General features: G+C 34.5%; 1 long non-coding RNA gene across 1 annotated transcript; it reads right to left on the reverse strand.

Moving 5' to 3' along the window:
• Window positions 1-1,576: 1,576 nt before the first annotated feature.
• LOC139850487 (uncharacterized) lies at window positions 1,577-3,745 on the reverse strand. Its single transcript, XR_011760049.1, has 3 exons — window positions 3,620-3,745; window positions 2,341-2,398; window positions 1,577-1,806 (listed from the first exon to the last, which is right to left on the reverse strand). It is a non-coding gene; the product is annotated as an uncharacterized lncRNA (long non-coding RNA).
• Window positions 3,746-6,272: the final 2,527 nt, after the last annotated feature.

Below are 6,272 nucleotides of genomic sequence, written 5' to 3' on the forward strand. Positions count from 1 at the left end.
GTTCCAACGATGGCAATCCTAAACGATTGTAAACAGAGAATGGCATAACATTAATGCTAGAACCAGTATCAGCTAATCCCATAACAGGAATTGGACCACGAATTAAGCAAGGGATTTGGAATTCCCCTGGATCAGTGCACATAACAACAGGAATTTCAGGTGATGCATATGGCTCTACCGGATTAATTGTGAATGAATAAAGAGGGCGGAAACCTTCTTTTCTTCTTTCTTCCAACTGTTTCATAGTATCAGCTAACGAATCATCTTTATTTTCACACTCCAATTCTTCAGATTTTTCACTACTAACTTCATCATTTTCATCAACCTTTTTATCAACTTCTTCTTCCTTCTCATCAAACAACTCATGCATGAAAATTACCTCATCACGATCAAGACCTCGAACTTTAGCATCTTTTGGTTTATCTTCTTCGGTAGCAGTCAACTTCTTAATTTCTTGATTATATTCTTCCTCTTCCATTTCAAACTCCCATAAGTACCTCAAACTTGGTTCATAAACATCAACCCTATTCACTTATCTAATCACATTCACCTTTTCAAAACGAACTTCTTCACAAACTTCAGATTCAACAGGAACTGTACCCTCAACAAGTTTGAATAACTTAGCAATATTGCGCTCTAAGTTTTGAATGGACGCTTGATGATTATTTTGCACTTGAGAAAGTTGAGCTTTTATGTTATCATTAGCTTCATTTTGATTCTTGATGAAAGTGATGATGCTTTCTTCAAGATTAGACTTGTTGTCTGTTTGAGCATTAGAAGAATTTGAAATGAAGGGTGCTCTAACAGGAAAGAAACCAGGTGGGTTTTTATTATTAGCAGGATAAGGTGTATTATAATTATTACGGTAGTTTGGGTTTTCTTGAAATTGATTCACATATGAAACATTCTTAACTTTCTCCATAGTAAGACTAGCAACACAATCTTTAGTAGCATGAGAACCTTGACATTTTTCACAACCTACCTTAGTCATGTGCATTTCTTTGGTAAGCTTTTCAATTTGCCTTCCTAGATTACCCAATTGCAGATTCATAGCTTTAACCATATCTTCATAATCATAACTAACATATTTTACCGAATGAGAAATATCTAAGTCTTGATGCCATTCATGGGAATGAGCAGCCGACTTATTAATCAATGTTTCAGCTTCCTCGGCAGTTTTACTCAATGTTTCCTCTAGCAGATGTATCAATCTCTCTTCTTGTAGCAATATCACAACCTTTATAAAAAGTAGTTACCTTTTTAAACTTATCCAAACCATGTTGTGGACAACCTTTAAGAATTTGACCAAATCGAACCCAAGCAGAATAAAGAGACTCGTTAATTTTCTGACGAAAATTAGCAATTTCAGTTTGAAGGGTGACAGTTTTGGATGCAGGAAAGAATCGAGTGAGAAATTTTTCAACAACTTATCCCTACTAGTAATATCTCCTTCAGGTAACGAGTTTAACCATTCCCTAGCTTCATCTTTTAGTGACCATGGGAAGAGACGAAGATAGATGACATTACTTTTCACATTATTAATGTTAAATAGATTACAAATATCTTTAAAGTTCCGAATGTGAGCATTAGCATCTGTAACACCGTCCATTTTTTTTTTTTAAATACACAGCAGAAGCTTTATACATATAATACTTAAGTTTTACAATAACACACAATTATTATAATTTATCAGGCGTTACGTTAAACAACTATTGTTATGTTATACAAAAGACATCAGAGTTTGTTCTTCAAACATATCCATCAATACAGCAAGCTCCACCCAAAAACCCTAGCATACAAGTCTACCTGCATGGGAAGAAGTGAGGGGTTAGCACAAGGCTAATTGAATGGTACAGTCCTAATAGGTATAAGCATATAGCATCAAGCTAGCATATACACAAACAAGGTCTCGATAACAAGAGGATCGGTGGCCTGGCCGGGCCCTTAACTCCAATTGATCAGGCTGGAGTATACCGATAATTCCAATTACTGTCTCCCTCGCATAATATCCACATGCTGGGGGTGCATCATTCAACTATACTACGCGAATAGTAATTCCTGAACCAGAAAGACTCATTCCTACCTCTTGCCCAACTTACAAATTTGGCATAGCTACAAAACCATAGCTGCCCCACATGTAAGCCAGTTGCCGCTACAAAACCCGCAATCGGTAATATCACTACCAAACTACTAACCCGTAGTCGGCGTCCAGGGTGGCCACAACAAGTCACAGAATATAGCACAATATATCATATACTAAGTATTCAGGTGAGTAAGCCAAGGTAACAGTAGCATAACCCGCTACTAAATACTTATAAACATTAGGATAGTCCCACTCACCGATACCCGCAAAACTCGGTAGTCTAATGTCACCGAGTCTTCTCCTTATCCATATCACCTGAGAACAATACTCACAGGTTAGTAATAGTATTCCAATACTAACAATATCACAATCACAGTATATATATATATATATATATATATATATATATATATATATATATATATATATATATATATATATATATATATATATATATATATATGCATAACAATATCGATACATGCACGTACATATATAAACACCATATTTACCCAATTCATATACGTGTTACCAAGATACCCATTTATATACATATATATACCTATCACATAAATATATGTATACTCATATATATGTATATATATATACACATATACATACATGTATATTCCTATATATGTATTCTCACACATATATATACATATATTCATATATGTATACTTTCATACATATATATTAATACACATACATAAATATATTTGCAGCCAATAATTAATCAGACGGGTCACTAACAAAACGAGCACGAGCTAAAGGTAAACAATACCTTATAGGTGCACTTAAACATATACACACTTATATTCACACAATAGCACAAAACGGGTCAAAGTCTAAATGGGCGATACAAACCAACATAAGCTTACACAAATGGGTCATGGTCCAACCGAGTAACCCAAATCCAAACAAGTAAAATAATCGGTTCAAAGACTAAACAGGCGGTCCGAATAACATAATTTACACAATTACAATTCAAACCCGAGTTTAAAACTAACAAACTGGTTACGAGCTAAATAGGCAACCGAGTAACTTAATTTATCATGAACGGTTCGGGTCCAAACAAGTACACCAAACGACACAAGAATTGCAACCCGGCAACCACCACCATCCGACAGCAGCGACCGAAGGCCGGCAGCCGCACGCCGATGGCAGCAGCTGCCAGAAACAGAAGGGAAACAGCGGCAGTAGCCGCAACAGTAAGCAGCAGCAGTAGCCAAAGCTACTGCATCAAAAACGGAAACAGAATAGTAGCAGTGACAGCAAAAACAACAGCCCCACCGGCCATGGTGGCAGCGGTCAGAATAGCAGCGACATCAGCTATGGTGTTTCCAAATTTGTTTGTTGCAAATTGATCCAAATTCGAGCTCACAATCACGCATACACAAATTATGTATTAATAATCCGACACTAGAACACGATTTTCACAAGATTTGAACAAGAATCAAACCAAATTATCATTTTCTAACATATGAAGAACCCTAGATTAAATAAGAATCAATCATAAAATTTAGGAAGACAAACCTTGTTCTTGTTGTTAGAGATGCATCAAAACCAAATTAGAACTTGTAATTTATTATAATCTTCATCGATTCAAAGCTAGGGTTATGGTTAGTGTGGAGGTCGTGAACGATGGGAGAGAAAGGGAAGACAGACAACATAAAATAAATTAAAACAATGGGTTGCACATCCTTTTAAATGGGTAATTAATCCAATATCCGATAATTCACGGGTATTTAACAGTTTTCAGTTTTCTTTGGTATTCGATTCGGTAAACCAAACATGGTCTAATTTTAATAAAAAATATATTTCTGCAACCCTTGCCACAAAGTGAAACCACTGGACTAATAATATAATATAATTAATTATTAAATAATATTTCACTAAAAGCACTTAAAAAGCATTTTAAGGACAAAATGTTCGTTTTAATCTAAGTCCACTTCGAAGTTGTTACAAATCTACCCCCTTAAGGAGATTCTGTCCTCGGAATCTGGTCACGCTCGAACAAAGAAGTTTATCAGATTCTTATAACCACCTATGTTTTCTAAGTCTGAGTTTGAGTCCAATCGGAAACACCCATTTACTCTAACTTACTTACTCTGCCAAATCACTATCATCGGACCTCCAAACAATATATTTTACAGGCTCACTCACCAATACTAATTGTCAGATTTATCTCTTGTCTTTCAAAACCTTACATTATTCCTAACTGAATACAAAGGTAATCAAGTCATATTACTCAACACCGTCCAGAACAAAACATTTATGTAAAGCCGTTCTACTAACCAATGGTGTACACAAAATTCTGGTTCAAGTTATTAATCAAAGTCTAAATCATGTCACTATGTCACTTAGCACTATCAAATCCAATGATTCGTTATCAGATTTAACTTTTAACACCGTTTTCTTTAAATTTCCAAGAAATGACAAATAAAGTCCCATTTATTTCACTAAGTTATGAATTTAAACCCACAAAATACATCTCTATTTTATTAAAATTATTCAGACCAGTTGTTTCAGGTTCCAACAATTCACTATCCAATTATCAATTCACAGTCTGTATATAATTTATGCCATCTATCTTTCATTCCGTTTCACATATTTCTATGATATCCACCACATTATACTTATTAATCCAACTATGACTCACTTTATTTATTGAATTTCTCATTCTACTGGTACAGCATCATTCACTAATCACCTTAGTGTATTAAATTATGTCAATATTTCCTGTGACTTCCAGAATATATCGTTAATACACTAACTACCACAATCTTCAGAATTAATAACACATCTCTTTTAACACATAATTTCTAACTATTCGAAATTAAAATCTTTTTATAGCTCGCTACCGAGTCAAGTAATAGTTTTTTTTTTTCACTAAAACCACGTTACTCTTTTCTGACCCAGAGTAATTTACTCTTAAACAATTATATTAACAGGTTTTGATTTCTATTAACAATGATAAGCATTTATCATGATCTGTTGTACTACTTGCGTTTAACACAATGGTTATAATTAGAGGTAGTCCTTCACATCAGTGTTAACCCTAATATAATATTTCAAGTCTTTATTTACTTATGTACTACTTCATGAATCTATAATCTAGCTTTCAAGGTCATTAACAGAGTACTACCATATATCTCCCGACTTCTCAAGTGTAACCTAATACACTTCAAATTTTCAGAAATAATATTATTACTTTTCCTTTTTAATTCATATATAAGTTTAGACTATTCTCAAGTCAACTTATTACAATATTGTTAATTGCCACTATACTCATTTAGTTACTTAGTCTAGTCCATCTTTCTAATTGTTATCCACGACTTGAAATTACAAAGTCTACTCACACTAAACCCCCTACGTCGAGTAGGTTGCCTATTCCATCACGATCATCACTTGTCGAATAATCGACTTAATTGTCACTCACATGGTTTCAACATCATTCCACGGCTGTCGGTTTTATTCCTACAAGGGGTATAGTTGCCGTCCAAAACACCTAACTACACATGGCATAATATTTCTATTCTAAAGTTGAATGACTTCATCTGAATTATATCCACATTCTAGATCTCCTCTTGTTTTCGGGAATGTCCTTACAATTTACTATATCGTAATTGTGTTGGCCAGGCGCAAATTACGTTATCTCAAATCGTACAGTTGTTCCGTATAACATAATCTGGAGAAGTCCTATTCCCAATATTATTCTAATGAGAGTTAAGTCTTTTACCACTGTTTCAGAACACCAGCCTTCTTACTTAACGATATTCAGTAGCGCCCACCGCTAAATAATATGCTAGTCACACATAATTTTTTTTAACACTGTCTAACATTCGACTCTGTCTTCGAGTCACAACACACAGGTTATTAATCCCTGCTTAGGTCAAGGGTTTCCCCATTGTCTTACAAGACAACACAGGTGAGACGACCCGTCATAATCCATAAGGACGAATACAATAACATATGGTTACATTGCGAGGTATTTGACCTCTAAATGATACATTTTACAAACATTGCATTCGTTATTAAAAGACAAACTTTCATTACATCAAAAGTTGAATGGCATGCATACCATTTCATAATATATCCAAAATATAAACGACTTTAATAATAATCTTGTTGAACTCAACGACTCGAATGCAACGTCTTTTGAAATATGCCATGAATGACTCCAAAT

This window comes from Rutidosis leptorrhynchoides, chromosome 5, assembly GCF_046630445.1.
Source record: "Rutidosis leptorrhynchoides isolate AG116_Rl617_1_P2 chromosome 5, CSIRO_AGI_Rlap_v1, whole genome shotgun sequence".
Lineage (NCBI taxonomy): Eukaryota > Viridiplantae > Streptophyta > Magnoliopsida > Asterales > Asteraceae > Rutidosis > Rutidosis leptorrhynchoides.